Source organism: Mustela nivalis, assembly GCF_964662115.1.
Source record: "Mustela nivalis genome assembly, chromosome: 10".
Taxonomy (NCBI): domain Eukaryota; kingdom Metazoa; phylum Chordata; class Mammalia; order Carnivora; family Mustelidae; genus Mustela; species Mustela nivalis.
Window position 1 is genome coordinate 96846973 of NC_139029.1, and position 8544 is coordinate 96855516.

An 8544-nucleotide genomic window follows, 5' to 3' on the forward strand; every position below is an offset into this window, starting at 1 on the left:
GAGCCGAAATCAAGAGTCATATACTTAACAGGTGAGCCACCCAGGCACCCCTATTCTACTTGTTTCTGCTCTTGTATATATTATTTCCTTCTTTCTACTAACTTTGGGCATTGTTTGCTCTTCTTTTTCTATTTCCTTTAGGTGTAAGTTTAGATTGTTTGAATTTTTCTTGTTTCATGAGTTAGGCTTGTATCACGGTAAACTTCCCTCTTAGAACTGCTTGCTCTGTGCCCAAAGATTTTGGAATGTTGTGTTTCCATTTTCATTTGTCTCAAGGTTTTTTAAATTTTTTCTTTGATTTTTTTATTGACCCATTGGTTTGTTTTATAACATATTTGGCCTCTGTGTGTTTATATTTCTATTGGTTCTTTCTTACAATTAATATCTAGTTTTATTCCATTGTGATTAGAAAAGATGCTTGGCATGATTTCAGTCTTTTAAAGGTTATTGAGACTTGTTTTGTGGCCTGACATGTGATCTATCTAACCTGTACAATGTTCCACATGCATTTGAAAAGAATGTGTATTCTGCTATTTTTGGGTGGAATTTTTTGTATATATCTGTTAAGTCCATCTGGTCTAATGCATTATTCAAAGCCACTGTTTCCTTCCTTTTCTTTCTTTCTTTCTTTCTTTCTTTCTTTCTTTCTTTCTTTCTTTCTTTCTTTCTTTCTTCTTTCCTTCTTTTTCTTTCTTTCTTTTTTTAATTTCTTTTCAGCATAACAGTATTCATTGTTTTTACACCAGACCCAGTGTATGCAATACGTGCCCTCCCCAATACCCACCACCTGGTTCCCCCAACCTCCCACTCCCCTGCCCCTTCAAAACCCTCAGGTTGTTTTTCAGAGTCCATAGTCTCTCATGGTTCATCTCCCCATCCAATTTCCCTCAGCTCCCTTCTACTCTCCATCTCCCTATGTCCTCCATGTTATTTGTTATGTTCCACAAATAAGTGAAACCATATGATAATCGACTCTCTCTGCTTGACTTATTTCACTCAGCATAATCTCTTCCAGTCCCGTCCTTGTTGCTACAAAAGTTGGGTATTCATCCTTTCTGATGGAGGCATAACACTCCATAGTGTATATGGACCACATCTTCCTTATCCATTCATCCGTTGAAGGGCATCTTGGTTCTTTCCACAGTTTGGCGACCATGGCCATTGCTGCTATAAACATTGGGGTACAGATGGCCCTTCTTTTCACTACATCTGTATCTTTGGGGTAAATACCCAGTAGTGCAATTGCAGGGTCATAGGGAAGTTCTATTTTTAATTTCTTGAGGCATCTCCACACTGTTCTCCAAAGAGGCTGCACCAACTTGCATTCCCACCAACAGTGGAAGAGGGTTCCCCTTTCTCCACATCCCCTCCAACACATGTTGTTTCCTGTTCTGCTAATTTTGGCCATTCTAACTGGTGTAAGGTGGTATCTCAATGTGGTTTTAATTTGAATCTCCCTGATGGCTAGTGATGATGAACACTTTTTCATGTGTCTGATAGTCATTTGTATGTCTTCATTGGAGAAGTGTCTGTTCATATCTTCTGCCCATTTTTTGATATGTTTACCTGTTTTGTGTGTGTTGAGTTTGAGGGTTTTTTTTATAGATCCTGGATATCAACCTTTTGTGTGTACTGTCATTTGCAAGTATCTTCTCCCATTCCATGGGTTGCCTCTTTGTTTTCTTGACTGTTTCCTTTGCTGTGCTGAAGCTTTTGATCTTGATGAAGTCCCAAAAGTTCATTTTCGCTTTTGTTTCCTTTGCCTTTGGAGACATATCTTGAAAGAAGTTGCTGTGGCTGATATTGAAGAGGGTACTGCCTATGTTCTTCTCTAGGATTCTGATGGTTTTCTGTCTCATGTTGAGGTTTTTTTTTATCCATTTCGAGTTTATCTTTGTGTATGGTGTAAGAGAATGGTCGAGTTTCATTCTTCTACATATAGCTGTCCAATTTTCCCAGCACCATTTATTGAAGAGACTGTCATTTTTCCACTGTATATTTTTTCCTGCTTTGTCGAAGATTATTTGACCATAGAGTTGAGGGTCCATATCTGGGCTCTCTACTCTGTTCCACTCATCTATGTGTCTGTTTTTATGCCAGTACCAAGCTGTCTTGGTGATCACAGCTCTATAGTAAAGCTTGAAATCAGGTAACGTGACGCTGCCAGTTTTATTTTTGTTTTTCAACATTTGCTTAGCAATTCGGGGTCTCTTCTGATTCCATACAAATTTTAGGATTATTTGCTCCAGCTCTTTGAAAAATACTGGTGGAATTTTGATCAGAATGACATTAAAAGTATAGATTGCTCTAGGTAGTATAGACATTTTAACAATGTTTATTCTTCTGCTCCAAGAGCATGGAATGGTCTTCCATCTTTTTGTGTCTTCTTCAATTTCTTTCATGAGTGTTCTGTAGTTCCTCAAGTACAGATCCTTTACCTCTTTGGTTAGGTTTATTCCCAGGTATCTTATCGTTCTTGGTACTATAGTAAATGGAATCAATTCTCTAATTTCCCTTTCTGTATTTTCATTGTTAGTGTATAAGAAAGCCACTGATTTCCGTACATTTACTTTATATCCTGAAACGTTGCTGAATTGCTGTATGATTTCTAGTAGTTTGGGGGTGGAGTCTTTTGGGTTTTCCATATAAAGTATCAAGTCATCTATGAAGAGAGAGAGTTTGACTTCTTCATTGCCAATTTGGATACCTTTTATTTCTCTTTGTTGTCTGGTTATGGCAGTTTATTTTAAGTTGATATTTGCTTAAGTTCTCGAATGCATTTAAAGACACATTTTTACTCTCCACTCCCTGTTTTATATATATGATGTCACACTTTACATTTTTTAATTTTGTGTATCTCTTGACTAATTTTTGTGGATATAATTGATTTTACTACTTTTGTGTTTTAATCTTCATACTAGCTTTATAAATGATTAATCTATTACTATATGTTTCCTTTTATTAGTGAAAATTTTTTCCCTTCATAATTTTCTTGCTTCTAGTTATGGCCTTTTCTTTTCTACTTAAAGAAGTCTATTTAATATTTCTTATAAGGCTGCTTTATTGGTGATAAGTTCCATTATCTTTTGTTTGTTTTGGAAATTCTTTATCTCTCTTTTAATTCTAAATAATAACCTTATGAAGCAGGGTATTCTCGGTTGTAGGTTTTTTCCTTTCAGCACTTTTTCCTTTCAGCACTTTCCTTTCAGCACTTCCTTCTGGCTTGCAAAGTTTCCTAAATCAGCTGACAGTCTTAAGGGTTTGACAATTTAATTATGCGTCTTGGTGTGGACCTCTTTGGGTTCATCTTGTTTCTGTGGTTCCTTGTCTTTCCTATTCTGTTTCCTTTTCCAGGTTAGGGAAGTTTTCAGCTATTATTTCTTCAAATAAGTTTTCTGCCCTTTTATCTCTCTCTTCTTCTCTGGAAACTTTATAATATGGATGTTAATATGCTTGCTATTGTTACAGAAATCCCTTAACCTATCCTCATTTTAAAAAATTTTGCTGTTCAACTTGGTTGCTTTCTTTCACCCTGTCTCCCAGATTATTGATCCATTCTTCTTCATCCTCTGTTTTTGTTTCCCTCTAGTGTATTTTTTTCATTTCAATTATTGTATCCTTCAGCTCTAACTAGTTCTTTTTTTATATTGTCTTTTTATTGAAGTTGTCACAGACTTTATCTGCTCTTCAGTCAAGTTCAGTGAGCATCTTTATGACCATTATTTTGAACTTTTTATCAGGCAGATTGCTTATCTCTATTTCATTTATCTTTTTCTGTGGTTTTATTCTATTCTTTTGGAATATATTATTTGGAGCATATCTGTCTTCTCATTTTGTCTGTCTCTTTATGTTTGTTTCTCTGTATTAGGTAGGTCAGTTATATCTCCTGATCTTAAAAGTAATAGCCTTATGTAGAAGGGCCCCTGTGGTGCTCTGTAGTGTAATACTACTGGTTGCCAGAACAAGTTATCCCCTGTGTGAGCTGCACATTCCTTCCTATTATGGCTGAGCTGTGACTACTGCAGGTAAACTGGTGGGTGGGCTAGCCCTCAAGCCAGCTGTCTGCAGGGACTCTCTGCAACTGTTGTGGGTGTGCTTGTGGGCAGTGTTTGCTCCTGGGGTGACTAGCTGAGAGGCCTAACACCAGCTACAGTAGGCATGCTGATGTGTGAAATAGCCAAGCCCCTTCTTGGTGCAGGAGATGCTTTGGAGGGACACCACTTGTGGATCACTGCACTGGGGCTTTGGTTTCTGACTGTGTCTCTGTCACTTTTACCCTTCTCAGTGTGGCATTCCTTTTATGACTTGAGCTGTGGAAGACCTGTTCTGCCAGTCTTCAGATTGTTTCCAGAGTGATTTGTAATACATGTAGCTTTTGCTTTGGTATGTCCATGGAAGAAAGCATGTCCAGGACTTTACTTTTAATCTTGTAGGTTTCTTGTAGATAACATTTAGTTGGGTCTTGTTTTTTTTTTTTTAAGATTTTATTTGTTTATTTGACAGACAGAGATCACAAGTAGACAGAGAGGCAAGCAGAGAGAGAGAGAGAGAGAGGAAATCAGGCTCCCTGCTGAGCAGAGAGCCCAATGCAGGACTCGATCCCAGGACCCTGAGATCATGACCTGAGCCAAAGGCAGTGGCTTAACCCACTGAGCCACCCAGGCACCCACTGGGTCTTGTTTTTTGATTCACTCTTGCAATCTCTGTTTTTTTGATTGCCTTAGACCATTTCTGTTTAAGGATAATATTGGTAGTAGTTGGATTAATGTCTACTGTATTATAATAAATCAAAAGTATTGGCAAGGATGTGGAGAAAAGTGAACTGTTGGTGGGACTGTAATGTTGGGACTGTAATGTTGGTGCAACCACTATGGAAAACAGTATGGAGACCCCTTAAAAAATTAGAAGTAGAACTACCATGTGATCCAGCAGTTCCACTTCTGAGTATTTATCTGAAGAAAATGAAAACACTAAATTGAAAAGATATATGTGTCCCATGTTAACACAGTATTATTTGCAAAAGTCAATATATGGAAACAACCTAAACATCCACTGATGGAAGAATGGATAAAGGCACTGTGATACACACATACACACACACACACTGAATATTATTCAGCCATAAAAAGGAAGGAAGTCTTGCCATTTGTAATACCATGGCTGGACCTCAAATGCATTATCTAAATGAAATAAGTCAGATAGAGAGAGACGAATACTGTACAATTTCTCTTGTATGTGGAATCTAAAAAACAAAAATGAAACAACCAAGCTCACAGATACAGAGAACAGACTAGTGTTTGCCAGAGGTAGGGATAGGAGAAATGGAAGAAGGGATTAACAGGTTAAAAAAAAAAAAAAAGGATTAAGAAATCAAAACTGTAAACAGAAGTTCTATAGTACAATAGCATGTCAAAAGAAGTAAAGGTTCCTAGGTGGGAGCCAGTATGAAGAATTTGTTTACAGAAGTAAACCGTGCAAGTGTGGCTGAAATGCCAAAGCGTGCAGAGTGGAGTTAGATAAACTGCAGAGGTGAAGTGGTGCCAGAACATGCATAGACTTGAGAGAAATTCATGGCAATGACTTTGGTTTTCTTCTAAGAGCAGAGTGAAGCCCAAAAAGGAATTTAGTCACACAGTGGCATGATGTGAATTGCATTTTTAAAAGACTGCTCTGGGAACCGTATGAACAGATTAGATTAGATTAGATGAGAAGACTCAGAGAAACCTATTAAGAAAGGATGTTGAAAATCTGATAGAAAGGTTGGTAACTCTCGGGGCGCCTGGGTGGCTCAGTGGGTTAATGCCTCTGCCTTCAGCTTGGGTCATGATCTCAGGGTCCTGAGATCGAGCCCCACATCAGGCTCTCTGCTCAGCAGGGAGCCTGCTTCCCCCTCTCTCTCTGCCTGCCTCTCTGCTTCCTTGTGATTTGTCTGTCAAATAAATAAATAAAATCTTAAAAAAAAAAAAAGAAAGGTTGGTAACTCTCATTCAAGTCATGGTATGGAAATGGAGGGAAGATAAGGGGCTAATGAGAAATAAAAGGAAACATCACATTGCCCTCTTTACAGACCACATCCCAGGCACACCTACCATGGTCCATCTGAGTACAGCCACTGACTAATGTATGATACCTCCAAAATCCATGATATTCGCTATAATAGAACTTTCTGGTTCAAATTCACACTCTATCTGGTGCTCAGCTGATTTCATAAGAGGCAGGAGAAAAACAGTGTATGATATGTTGCAATATGTATACTTTGCCTTCTGGAGATGGCAAATGACCGGTGGTGGGAGGAATGTTGACAGCCAGCAGGCTAGAAGTGTAAGGGGAAATGCTCACTCGTTCCACATAGGCCCATGTTTAGTAACCTACCAAACTTGGAAGCTTAATTAGCCTAGCTAAGCAGCCCTTCCTCCCACGTGTTGAAAGAACTGTAAATCAACAAATCAATCAATCGATCAGCCAGAACTTTCCATAAACAGCACAATGCCTTTAAAAGAATGCACTAACCTTTTAAAATGCAGTACCCATAGCTCAACACAATGCCCATGTATTAATACTCTAAATGATAATAATAATAAGGAGGATGAAAGCAATTATTCATATTAGAGGGATACCAGATAGGCAAAGAGGAGAAAGAGTATGAGAACAAATGCTTTGTGCATTATGCTTAATATTTTATATTATTTGTGTTATTGGTCTAAACTGGGTTGCAAACTATAACCTGCAAGCTAAGTCCAGACCACCATCTGTTTCTGTGAGTAAAGTTTTATTGGCACATAGCCACACCCATTTGTGTATGAGCTGTCTATGGCTGCTTTCATGCTGCAGCAGCAGACGTAAGTAAATACAAGACTGTTATGGCCTACAAAGCCTGAAACATTTATCATGTCCAGTCTGTTGATGAACCTGTCAAAGACATTCTCCAGATCTGTTAGTGTTTTTGAGCTCTACAATTTCTTTTTTATTCTTTCTTGGAATTTTCATCTCTCTGCTTAAATAACCCCTCTGTTCTTGCATGTTGTCTACTTTGTCCATTAGAGCTCTTAGTATATTAACCATAGTTGTTTTAAATTCTGGGTCTGATAGCTCCAACATCCTTGCCACATCTGAGTCTTGTTCTAATGCTTGTTCTGTCTCTTCAAATGGTTATCTTTTGCCTTTCAGTGTCCCTTGAAATTTTTTTGTTTAAAGTCAGATATGATGTAATGGGTAAAACAAACTCTGGTAAATATGCTTGTAGTGGTGATGTGATGGTAAGGTGTGTGTATGGAAGAGTGTTGTGTAGTTTTATGATTAAGTCACAGTCTTTGGTAAGCCTGTGCCCTTCGACTGTGACATTTACCAATGTTTCTGGGACAGGGTGACTACAGGGGCCTAGAGTTGGGTATCTTGCACCTCCTAGGTCAGTTAGGCTCTGGTAAAACATAGCAGGTTGGCATCTGGTAAAGAGGTTTCTCTTTGTGTTAGCCTTGTTGAAAACAGAATGTTCTGGTGTATTTCAAAATGATTACTTTTTCCTCCTCCTGCTGGAAACTCTAGGGAATTATTCTCTGCTATTCACCATGAGATTCTGGTAGAGTTTCTAGAGGTAGAACAAAAGTATGAGGGTAGGGACCTCCTATGAGTGGGCCTCCATTTTAACTTTCAGACTCGCCCACAGAGAACCTCCAGCATCTCATCAATTACAGTTTAGGTGTTCTGACCCTGGTGCTGGTTTTCAAGATTTCTGCTTCTGTGTATTCCTGTCTCTCCAATTTTGGGGACAGTGGTTTTCCCTTCTGACCTCACTCTTCTGAGGTATCGATAGGAATTGTTGATTTTTCAGTTTGTTCAGCTTTTTATTTTGCTGGGATGGACTGGTGACCTCCAAGCTCCTATACTCTGGATTGGGAATCAGAAGTCCCCAAATCATTTATTTCCACAGTGAGAATCCAGGAAGATTAGTATTATTTGATAGATAAAGACAAAGATGTTTTGAGTCTTGCCAAACAGCTTGAGGACAGTGGAGCCGTAGTCTGAGTCCAAGCATCCTGACCCTCGGATGACTCTAAAGCTGATTGTCTTTATCGGAACACAGTGTTTATCTCTTAGGTACCCAATATTCTGTTCAATTGTTGAAAATGTTCTAGTGGAGAAGCTTTCTTTGCCTTCTTTACCCATCCATTCTAATGTAGGACATTTCTAGAGGTCAAAAAGTACCTTCTGAGATTTAATATGTATCTCTTCAGGTGACAGTAGAAATTCCTCTGTACACACTTCTGAGGCAAGGAGAACAGCCCTTTGGTACTATCTTTATGATATTTTTGCATGTTTCCCTTGGAATCTTGCATCTAGTTCTCTGAGTCTGCAGGAAAAGCAACTTAAAAAAAATAGCACACGTGTGTGTACAGCTATTACCAAGAGATATGTTCAGGGAGAACTTGTAAGCTAACATCCTTATCTGTAGACCGGATTGCCTTAATGCCATATGCTATTGTGATTTGTCTCACTCTTACCCCCAAACCAATCTGGAATGACATAGTTAAGCCCCCAGCTGGTGGT

The 8544-nt window shown here is 38.6% G+C and overlaps 1 protein-coding gene and 1 long non-coding RNA gene across 2 annotated transcripts in view; one reads left to right on the forward strand and one right to left on the reverse strand.

Annotated features, from left to right (window-relative positions):
• Positions 1–8544, reverse strand: part of LOC309841768 (3 beta-hydroxysteroid dehydrogenase/Delta 5-->4-isomerase) — a 394070-nt gene that overhangs the window by 27308 nt on the left and 358218 nt on the right. The window lies entirely within an intron of this gene.
• LOC309841770 overlaps positions 1–8544 on the forward strand; it is a 100190-nt gene that overhangs the window by 23468 nt on the left and 68178 nt on the right. The window lies entirely within an intron of this gene.